Raw genomic sequence first — 12,713 nt, 5'->3', positions numbered from 1 at the left:
ATTCAAACTAGTTTGAGATTTCATATTGCATTCAGAAGAATCACAAAGGACTACTTTTATTTTTGTGTTTAACTGTAGAGGCCAGGAAACTAGAAAAGAGTCACTTGAGTAGGAGTACCCCCTAAGAGACAAGATCTAGTAAAACTGAAGAAATATGAAAGAAGGGAAGAAGAATACCAGAGGTGAAAAAGTTCAAGCTCTTATAGACATGGGACAAAGGGGTGGTCACCATAGCAGTGATCCCTGTTAACTCTGATGACAAAGTATAAGGCATGATGTTGTCACTTGTGCAGTATTGGCAGGATTGTTATGGTAGTAACCAGGCACTCTTGGGTTGGATTTGATACCTGTTCCACAGGAGGAAATACACATCTGACACAGTGAAGCCAGTCAAAACCACTTTGCGATGAAGTTCATATCTGTACAGGAGAGGTCACTACTGTTGTTTAGATAAAAGACTGTGTTATTAGACTACCTTCTAAATATTAATGTTTATACCCATATAAAAATGCTACTCTCATCTTTAACCAGAGAAGCTTTTATTTTTAATAGTAAATGCAGAGACTCCTGATTATCCAAAGGACTGAGAATAATTGATAATTTAGTTAGTATTCAGGCCTGAAATGGACCATTATCTCCTTCTTAGGGGACAATGCAGAAGGGGCATGTCATAGTTTAATTTCTTGTTTGTATCATTGTACTAGTCAGTGCCTACAGAAGAACTATATATGAATAAAGTGGCCTGAGCAGTCCAACAATGGCTGCCTCACAACAGAAAGGTCAAGAGAGAACAATAATAGTTGTTTAGTCTACTAAAACACTAAAGGTCTCACTAGTCCCAGTCTAGTTCTGGAAGTTCTAGAGGATTCTTGAAGACCTGGTGATCTTCAGTACATACTGGAATCCAAAATAAGTTAGTTCTACTACAAGGTAAGGAAAGCATCATCAACAGGAAGGATGAACTAGACAGTGAGAGTCAGGGTAAATTGGTGAACACAAAGTTTCTTTCCTCTATGTCTTTTCATTCAGACTGACCAGATTTAGAGTGGTCTTCCAGCTTCTAATTATCTGATTAAGAAAGTTCCTCAGAGGAGAGCTCATATCTTGGGTTTTGGGTGATTCTAGATGTAGTCAAATTGATAACCACCCGTCGAAGAAGATAAAAGAAGAAAGGGTTCTTTTAAGCTTGCATTTCTAAGTTTAAGCGCACCAAAGTAGAGAGAGGCTCAAGGAAGCATCCTCAAAAGAGAATAGAGGACAAAGAATGCTTTCACAGTGGACTCACGTCTTTCTTCCCTCCTGTTCAGTCAGTCCAGGACCACTGCATAGAAGATACTGCACACAGTGGGTGGGTCTTCCAAACTCAGTTAACAAAATCAAGATGAACCTCTATTTTTTTCTGAAAGACCCATCTCCCAAGGTATTTTAGATTTTGTCTAATTGACAATATTATCACCTCAGAGTGAAAAGAATTTAAGAACTAGAAGGGCAATAGGAAGAAAGGTAATCAAATGTTATCTACAGAGTATGATATAATCATTGAAAACATCCCACAGAAACTGTAGTTGCCTAAACTGGATCTGCATAAGACTAGGATGACCAGTTTCCAACTATGGATCAGGTAAGGCCTTAATTAACCCTCCCTGTTTAATTGTTGGCTACAAATGCATTCTTGGAAAGGGATGGCATTGTTTTCCACTGTGTCACCAAGAGCAAGCCCACCATACCCAGGTCATTTTTAAACCTGTCATCTCACGTACAGTTCTGAATAAAATCTGTGGTTACGCATGAACTCATAGAGACTGGGACAATACACACAGGACCTGAATAGGCCCCAAACAGATAAAATCCCAGTGCCGAAATGGGGGAGTGGACACAATGCCCCACCTCTAACCAAGAAGTCTGTAATTAATATCTGATAGGAAAGGGAATTTTCTCCAATAGAGTGTCCCTAGGTATACCAACAAAAAACCAGGGCAGACCTAGGACTAGTTGACCAACACACAACGAACTCCATTTTTTAAGGCTTTTTGTCTTATTCTGTTTTGGTATGTTTTATTATATTGATATTTTATTTTTATTTTTTATTTTAGTGGAGAAAGAGAGACAAAACATAAATTTGATAGACTAGGGATATGGGAGAGATCTGGGGGGGAATTGGGGGAGGGAAAACATGACTAAAATATATTGTACCAAAAAGTTAAATAATGTTTGAAAAATCAATAAGATCAATGGTTATAAAACCATATGGCACAAATATGGGAAGAGAACTCTCAAGAAGAAGGTGATATTGACATGAGTGAGATAAAGGTAACAGAGGATGATGTCATAGTAAACATAATACATGCATGTATGAAATTATCAAAGAAGAAACAAAATCAATAGAAATAATTTCAAAGTGATGTGGGCATGCTTCTCAGAGAAAAATGTTGAGGTTCCAAATCTATACAGACTTGGTTTGGCTTCTTGCAGCTTCTTTATGAAAAGCTAGCTAGGACCTGGACATCACAATTGGCTGGTTCATCCTCTTCTGCTGCAAATTCTGAAGAACTTCAGAGCTCTAAGTTTTTCATTTATAAGTTTTACTTATATAGCCCATTCATTCAAACATAAGTAATATTAACAGGTCATTGACCTACAAATGCTTTTTCAGTTTTGCCTTAAACCTTACACAAATATTCATTATTGTATTTGAAAAATCTAAGTCAATACCTGATAGCAATTTTAAGCATAACTCTGCCTGAAATAAAACATTGACTTTTGTATGTCTCTTATGTCCTTGGCCCATAATTTTCCAACAAAAGAGTATTATTTTATATAAATGTTTAAAAAAGACCCCTAAGACTCTACCAGGAATTTCCCATGGCCTATAAACATTCAACAAAATAGCCAGAAACAAACCAACAAAAAGAAATTAGTCATTGTCTTATATGCAGACAACAAGAAAAACTAAGGGAAATGGTGGGAATTAACCTTAGCCTCAAAATACTTTAGAATAAATCTAATCAAGAAAAGGAAAACGTGTACAGTGGAACTTTAATAGAGTTGAAAAGGAAAATGAAGAAGAAATCAGGACATGTAAATACCTGATATGATCATGGACTGGTAGGATAAATATTATGAAAATGGTAGTTCTACTAATCCCAATATATATATTTCAGTGTAATCCTCATCAAAATCCCAATGCAAATCCTCACAGAAATTAAAGAAAAGCATCTTAAAACTTATATGGAAATATAAAAGACCCAAGATAGACAGAGCAATGCTGAAGAATAAAAGGAAAATGCTAGAGGTCTCGCCATCACAGGGTCCCAATTATACTATACAGCTATAGTAATAAATCAGCACCACACTAGCATAAAAACAGGCACATTGTGCAGTGAGTAGAAATGAAACACACATATAATCCAACATTCCTACAGCCACTGGAATTTTCACAAAGAGGCCAATAATACACATCAGAGAAAATACATAATGTTTACCAATTGGTCCTTGTCAAAGTGAATAGCTACATGTAGAAGAATGAAGCTCTCTCTCTTCTTGAACAAAACATAATTCCAAATGAATCAATTACCTCAAAGTAAGACCTGATATCCTGAACCCTATAGAAGAGAACATAAGAATAAATTTACTTGCACAAGAGAAGACTTAAAGAACAGTATCTCAAATGGCACAGGTGTTAAGATCATTTAAAACATGGTTTCTCATGAAATTATAAATTGTCTTTGCAAAATTCTGTGCTATGAATTTAGTAGAGTCAGTCTCCTGCACAAGAAAAAATATTTGCTTGTTACATATCTGACAGAGCAAAAGTACCTTTTTTTTTCTTTTTTGGTTTTTCGAGATAGGGTTTCTCTGTAGCTTGGTGCCTGTCCCGGATCTAGTTCTTGTAGACCAGGCTGGCCTCGAACTCCTAGAGATCCGCTTGCCTCTGCCTCCCGAGTGCTAAGATTAAAGGCGTGAGCCACCACCGCCCGGCTAGAGCAAAAGTATCTTAAATATGCAAGGAACTAAAAAACTAAACATTTACGAATACAAACCAATTAAACTGGTTAATGGAACTATACAGGAAATTCAAAGAAATAAAATAAAAAAGTCTGGGAAACAATTTAAAATGTTATCAATATCCTTAACTTTTAAAAACTGAAAGTTAAAACTTTTTCATTTTATTTACCCCAACCAAAATGGCTAAGATCCAAAAACTCAAATGATTACAATACTAGAATAAAGATCACTTTTGATTGAATTTAAGGCCTCTTCCACAAGAGGGAATCAATACATGCTATAGTTACTGGGGACAAAAATTGCTTTCTAGATTGGTCATAGAACCTAGAAGAAAGCTACTACTATTTCTCTGATAATGAGACATAATATTAAACCATTCCCTTCCAACTTCTTGTTATACACATATGTACCCAGTGCATTGGTCAACCATTATCTGAAAAACTTCCTTTTGCAGAAGAGAGCAATTGAAAGGTACAGAGAATGAGAATCTGTGGAATTCTCATCTCTAAAGGAGAAATCAATATTAGCTTCTCTCAAGGCTCAGCTATCATTGCCAAAGAGGGGAAGAAAAGATTTAAAGGACCAGGGGAAGTGTATGACCATAAAACAAACAAGCAAAAGCAAAAAAGATAACCAACAACAACAACAACAACAAAAAAAAAAAACCTGTTTCTGGCCCAGCTGGACACTTCTAGATATAAATTCACAACAGCTGAGATAGTATGTATAAGAATCAAAGCTTAATTCAAATAAAGTTTTCAACATAGAGTGGGGAAATCTGCATGAACTCTCACCTCAGGCTAAGGAGCTATTGGCAACTGGTATCTTCTGAGAGAGGGGAAAGCAATTTTCATAGAAGTGAAATCTCTAGTGGATTGCTCATTCTCCTGTGAAGGCCACACCGGCAAGCATATTTGAAAAACACAAATTGGAATTAATGAGCTCTAAAACATAATCAAAAGAGGACAGAGTTAGGTGTGTTGAAAAGGGACTGGGGACCTACAAAGAGCATGGGGAGGGAATTAATATGTTCAGAGCACCTTGAATGACGTTCTTATAAGCACTTCATGAAATTTAAAGAATTCGAATTTGGAAACTGAGTACATTGTTGTGTTTTATGACAATATATTTAAAGTTTTATTTCAGTAAGGTTGAAATCTATTCTTCATTCTACTTTAAAGTCAGAAGTAACCCTATATTCTTCCCCCTATAGAAAAAATATCATATAGCTGTGCTGAGACACTCTCCCTTTCAATCAATTTATAGTTTAATCTTTTTGAAATAACAACCTCTTTCACTACATCTGTATTGTTCTCTTCTTTTTCATACACTTGTGTGGAAGTGTTAGTCTTTCTTTCTAATCAGTCCGCACGGTCTCTGTTCCCTCTCTCTTCATGTTACTGCTCCTCTGTTCTCCCCGCTTCCCATGTCCTTTCTGCCATTTAAACTAACCATGTTGTTCCCTTCATTTCTACCTTCTACAGGATCAAGTTTATTTTGATTTGGAGAACATGTAAAAGCATCTTCGGGAACCACAGAACGGCCTTCTAACAGAAACGAGCAGATCATTTTCTACCGCAGGGTAGTGAGTAGTTCTGGACAACTAAAAAGGCAAAACCCAGAGATGCTTCTGCCTATTGGGTGATGGCGCTTGCTCTAACACAGAGTGGACAAACGAAGCAAAATAGTCTGAAACATACAAGACTCAACCTCAGCAAACACAGGACAGTTTAAAGACACACTGGTTTGCATGGAGAAGGAAATGGCTGTCTAAATTCAAATCTCACATGTCACTTAAATTCTTCCCAAAGGACATGGAAAACTGCAAAAGGTTATGATTTTAAACATCTTAGTATTATTCAAGGATTTTTTTGTAATAACTATCTCACTCAGTCTATATTAAGATTTTTGCTATTACTGGCGTTTGGTTATAGTCCCAGCTTCATTTTAGAAAATTTTCCTCCTCCTTCTTCCTTTGAATGTCAGTAGAGTAGTAAGAAGACTGAAGTTTAAAAGTTTCATGTCCGGGGTTGAAGACATGACTCAGTGGTTAAGAATATTTGCTACTCTTGCAAAGGAACCCCCTTTCTCAGCTCTGCTGATACCTGAACACAAATGACATATGATATATGTATATACACTATTAGTAATAGTAATTGTAAAAAGTGTCCTATCTGAAAAGTCCTTAAAAGTACCTGGTACATAATTAGTTTTATTAGTTTACTTTAATTATTTATTCTATCACATAGTTTTTTTTTCAAGACAGGGTTTCTCTGTAGCTTTGGAGACTGTACTGGAACTAGCTCTTATAGACTAGGCTGGCCTCAAACTCAGAGATCCTCCTGCCTCTGCTCCCTAGTGCTGGGATTAAAGGTGTGCACCACCATCACCTGGCTCTATCACATAGTTTTTAATACAGAAAGAAGTAGTATATCTAACATAGATGCAGTTCCAACATTTTATTGTATTTATATGTTTGTCTTTTTAACTTATTTTTTAATATTTATTTATTATGTATACAATATTCTGTTTGTGTGTATGTCTGCAGGCCAGAAGAGGGCACCAGACCTCATTCCAGATGGTTGTGAGCCACCATGTGGTTGCCGGGAATTGAACTCAGGACCTTTGGAAGAGCAGGTAATGCTCTTAACCACTGAGCCATCTCTCCAGTCCCTTTAACTTATTTTTGAAAGTGTCATAATGTAAACCATGTAGTTTGGGTATAAACAAACTTTCCTCCCTCCCTTCCTCCCCCCCTCCATCCCTCCCTCTTTCCTTCCCTCCCTCCAGTTTCTCCAGGCTTTCACAAAATATCCCTCTACTAACTTCACACACTTTCTCTGTTTCTTTTTCTGTTATTTAATGAGTCCAATTGCCATATACCCAAACGCTTGCCTGAGAGGTCAGCCACTGGGGCATGGGTGATCTACCAATGGCTATCCACTTTAAAGAAAAGTGACTCTCCCGGTAACCCTAGCAGCTATCATGTGCCAATTACTGTTTAGTCAGATGTGGGGAGCCGTGCTGTAATGTTAAAATGGCTTGATATTTTTGTAGGTATTGTGTAGGCAATCATAGATGTTGTGTGTTCTTGTTTGCAAGAGCCATGCCACTGCTCCCCATGTTTCACCTCTGACACTGTTCCTCCCCTCCACCCCTATGATTTTCCCTAGCTTTGGGAGAGAGGTTGATATAGATGTCTCATGTATGGAAGAGCATGAACAATAACCCATTCTTAATACGCTGTACAGTTATGAATCTCTGCATCAACAAACAACAGCCCTATGCAATGTGAAACTTCTCTGCTCAAAACTGAGAAAACCACAAATTTATAAATATAAATATAATATTTTTAATAATATTACCATTTAGCTAAATAGCATCAATAGGTTCTTCTGTTGAGTCTATGGATTCCCTGGTCATGGGATTTGCAGGTTTAAAGTACAAAACATGAATTTCTTGCTATGGAGCAGGCCTCAAGTACAATCAAGATAGCAACTGGTTACCTCCATGAACAGTCTTGCCATTATTATACCAGTGAGCATAGCTTCCAAGGCAAGCTTTCAGTTACCACTCTTCAGCTACAAATGAAAATTCAAACCTATCTTTTACCAAGTCCTAAGGTAAACTCTGTCTTGGTCTAAGTTGCAAAATAGCTAATATGCTATATACTAGGTCCATTAATCTATAGAAATATAAGCCTTCGTGAAGCATTAATATTTGAGTGAACACAGAAAACATCCAGGCATAGTACAGATAAGTTCATTAAAGTATTATTTTAATTGTAATCCATGTTAAGAAATAGGAAGAGATATAGACAATATTAAAAATTTTCAAAACTCAAATGTAAAAGAAGGAAAATATGATGGCTTAACAAACTAGATGAAAGCAACAGGTGATTAGATAGTGTTGAAGGAAACATTAGCAAACTTGAAGTCACAGTAATAGAAGCTGCACACAAAACAGTGCTTGGAGAAGAAAAATAACAGCACAGAGTGGGGCAAAGAATAACAAATACATAAGGAGAACACTATTAAGCTATAGAAACGTTATGTGAGATTAATAAAGATGATCAAAAACTCATGAGACAGAACTATATAAGCAATTAATCTTGTAACTTAATGACAACTATATCCACATATTATGGAACACAATAAATTTTGTTGTTTTAGATGCAATTGTTTTTCTTTTATGAAACTGAGTGTTTCTGTGTTAGGAGCATATATGTTTACTATGGTAACTATCTGTTGGCGGATGTTTTCTTTAATAGTATTGAGATCTCCTTTTAGACAGAGAGGAGACCTAAATAAATACTTTTTTTGTCTGATTAGTTAGTATTTGAAGTCATTTTGCCAGATATTAGAATAGCCATACCTACTTAATTATTAGATCAATTTGCTTGGAATAGTTGGTTTTACCCTTTTACTCTAAGAATTTGTCCACCATTGCTGATATGGTATGTTTCATAAACACAGAAAAACACTGAACACAGCTTTCTAATCCATTCTGTTAGTCTGTGATACTTATTGAGAAACTGAGACTATTGAGTTATCATTGACCAATGCTCTTAAAAATAATTCCTGACAACTTGTTGCTTTTGCTGTGTTAGGCCTTTTAAATTGAATGTTCCAGAATTTAGTGTTTATTCTTTTGTCTTCTTTGGCCTATTTAAGCTTCTTTTCACACCTACTTAGTTGTTATGATTAGATTTTTGTCATCTTGACACAAACACATAAGCAAGAGTTATCTCAGAAAAGGAACATTTATTTGTTGAAAATGTCACTATCAGTTGCATGTCTGCTAATCTGTGGTGTATCTTCTTGATTAGTTATCGATGTAAGAGGGTCCATGCCACTGTCAGTGGTGCCAACCTTGGACAGAGCAATACAAGAAAAATAGACTAAGCAGGATTCCCCTATGCTTCAGTTCCTGTCTTTAGGTTTCTGCTCTGAGTTCCTCCTCATCTGACTTTCTTTTACAATGAATTATAATTGTTTGGTGAAGTAAGCCACTTCATACTCAACTTGTTTTCTGTGGTGGTATTTATTGCAGATAAACCAAGAGACCATGTGGTGGTGGCACAAGCTATTAATTCCAGCACTCAGGAGGCAGAGGCATGTGTATCCCTATGAGTTTTAAGTCAGCCTACCTGTTCATCTTACTTCAACTTCTCATAATATAGACTAGCTGAATGGGGCAGTCCAGTCTTGGGGCATTTCAATTTTGATGTTCAGAAGTAGTCCTGGCTAAGTTCAGGATAGTTGTTCCAAAGTGTTAGAAGATTCTCACTGCCAATCCTTAGACACTCGGGGAGGTTCTCAACACTCCTCCTTAGTCAGGGAGTGTGCATAAAGTGATTGTGGTACTTACTCTGGGGTTCAATATGAGAATATGGAACAGCAATGGAGCATGAACACTTAATCCTCAGGCAGGTCACCGATATGAATAAAGTTGGGGGTCATAATTCTTGGATCTCTACATAGAAAAAAAGGTCCAGCAGTGACTAAGAATCTTCTGATCCTCAGGTAGATCATTCAGGTGAGTGAAATTTGTGGTATGAGTCCGGTATGCCTATCTGGATTGGGGTGTTATCTGGAATGAGGCAGAGACAGATGGAGTTGACATTATAAGTTTTTAATTTCTACCTAGAGAGGGCCTGGAGGGCAGGCATGGAAGATGAGGTCCTATAGAAATAGCCTATAGGGGTAGATGGAGCTGGCAAAGTAAGTTTGAGGCCCTACCTTCAATAGACTGCTCTGGAGGAGAGTGCTGGAAAGTGGACTCAAGATATGTGGTTCTTAAATTAGGTCTCTAAAATGGATAGAGTTGGCCATGGAAAGCTAAGGATCCAACTTGAAGAGGGGTATCTGGAGATGATGCATGGTACACAGGATCCTTAGGTAGGCTGCCTGGGTGGATGGAGTTGAAAAGGTTTAAAGATCTTTATCTAGAAAGTGGATACCAGAGGGTTGGGGTTAGGTTTAGCAGGATGGCTTTTTGGTATGACAATGTTTGCTCTCATCAGTTCCCTGTCCACAGATACATCGTAACGAACACACTTCAAACTACCAATTAAGCAAAATGGCATCTAAGATTTCTTAACACAGAAACAGGTAGTTTTAATCCAAATTTAGCAACAGAAATTTTAAACTAGTTAATAAATTCTATCAATTTGAACATTGTAATTTAGAGTCCATGATTAGCAGTTAAAGCAAAATAACTGTTGAAGTAATGAGTTAATTTCTGGGGCACTTTTCTTTGGTTTCTATGCTTTGTTATTTAGTAGCCAACCCCAAACTACATATATGTCTAATGAAAACAAATGTACTAAGGAGAGATATTCTAACTAAAAGTTTTCTTCTAAATTTCTGAGAAACAATAATAATAACAATTATATTAAATATAAAGCCCCCAAATTATAAATTTGTGAGATTTGATGGGTTTCTTTAGTCTCTCAACTTTCAACAATGTGAAACTCTATTAAAGTCCTTTTGTTCAAACTTCTTTCTCAAAGACAGTAACTTTCAGGGTTCTTTTGTTTATTTAACCCCATAAGTCTGGGCCTCAGTGAAGTTGATGTTTTCTCTTGATGCTGGTAGTATTCAACACAGTGTGTTTGCTGCAGCCCCTGTCATTTATGGCTCAAACCTCAAGGACAATTTGATAACAGTGTATTTCCCATGTTAATCCTGTTGATGCTGAAGGGTTTGTGGGAATGCGGCGTCTGAAAGTTGCCGACAATAATTAACACACCTTCCCATATAAGATCAATTGTTTTTAAAATTCTTTTATTTAACGGTCATTTTAAAGAAGCCAACCTGGAAATAGATGAATGTTTGGTAACACCTGGTTTAAAATGAAGAGAATCTGATATTATGTTTTACTTTCACCGTGATGATACCGTTATTATTATTTTTCCAAAGACGGATCCAGGGACAGACAATGTTTCTCTTTTTAAGTGTGTTTTAGGACTGAGAAATTTACTTATCTTTTGCACGCCTCTTGAAATATCTGGTTTCCTGATCTTTCACTCAAAATCTATGTGTTTTACAATTTAAACCATTTTTAATACATTTTAACTTACCCCAAATGCTAAATTTACTTTAAATCAGAAAATGGTGGTAAAAAATGAGGCAGTAATAGAAAGATGTCAATATGATTTTAATTTTTATAAAATTTTAAAAATGAGAAGAAGGTAAACACTGTAAGCATAATGTGATTTTGGCTTGTTAAAAATGACCTACTCATATATACATAATCAAATGGTTCCCAGAGTCAAAATAAAAAAATAACAAAATGTGGTTTTCTAAATAAATAATGAAGATAGAGAAAACAAATCTTTTGATTATATGAATTTTAGTTTGTGATTTTTTTTAAATTTGTTGTTGTTTTTGATTTTTGAGATAGGATTTCTCTATGTGGTCCTGGCTGTCCTGGGACTCACAATGTTCACTAGGCTGGACTCAAACTCTTAGACATCTACTTGCAGTATCTTATGAACAGTCAGTCCGAAATCTAAAAGCTTTATTAATATAACATTCTCCTTTTGGTTCTCCCTGTAGGCATGCACTAAGATGAAATAAACTATCATTGCTCACACTGAACCAGCTCTTGCTAACCTTTAACTGTGAGAATTTGTGGATGTATTAACTTATTAGTCACTTCAGCAACCACCAGGAACAGTCACCAACTTCTAAATTCTGTTTCTATCCTTATTCAAAGTGACATTCTTTTATACGCTGAATCGCGAGCTTAAACTTATTGTGTTTGCCATGTCAAGGGTCTATTTCTGTGTTATAACACCACTAGGTTGTTAGGAAGATCTAGGGACCTGTGCTGTGTGAAAGTACTTTGTAATTTTTAAGAAATAATCTAATTGCCAGATATCAGTTTTATTTATTAGAGTACCTGGTGTGCAGGGTACTGATAAACTTTATAATAAGCATGATTTAAATTGACACTAGGAAATCCTGAAGACCTTCTGAATTTATTATTCTCACCATCCAACCACAACAGCCCACTTCGGAAGTGGAGAAGCTGTTTTTATTCACTGGCAGGGACTCATTAATTTGGTGAAGGGAAACAATTTAAGTCCAACATATTTTATTATTTGCTGTTCTCCAATGGAGACATTGATCTCTCTTTGGTCTTTATCCACAGTATATTTCAAGTGTTATTATTTGATCTAGCTTATGTGATTATGGAAATATGCAATGATAATAAAGTTTTTATTGGTAAGTGGGCTATAAGTCATTTTAATATCAACTATGAGTGCTTAGAGCTTATTTTTATGGCCAGATTCATGCTACTGCCCAGGCATCTGAGAGAGGACATTTCTTCACTGGCAATGCCCTCTTTCACTATTTTTCTTTGTTAGTCCGTTTCCTTGCCAGTATTTCCTTTGCCAGCCACACATGCACAGTGGACAGTTGCCTGATGATGTCAGATCATGGGCTTTGTAATAAAAAGATGGCATATCAGCCATTGTTTTACTTGCCCTAGTGTCCAGAAAGATCAATAGATTTCACTTCCCATGTCAATTACCTGAGCTTTCTTCAGATGTGTGCTGCAATTTTAGATCTATAATAAAAAATAAACAATGGAAAGCAGTGAGGTATTTTTTTGACTTTTTTTAAAATTTATTTATTTATTAAAGATTTCTGTCTCTTCCCCGCCACTGCCTCCCATTTCCCTCCCCCTCCCCCAAT

The sequence above is a fragment of the Microtus ochrogaster genome, chromosome 4 (assembly GCF_000317375.1).
Source record: "Microtus ochrogaster isolate Prairie Vole_2 chromosome 4, MicOch1.0, whole genome shotgun sequence".
Classification (NCBI taxonomy): Eukaryota; Metazoa; Chordata; class Mammalia; order Rodentia; family Cricetidae; genus Microtus; species Microtus ochrogaster.
Note: the sequence above shows the minus strand (reverse complement) of the source record.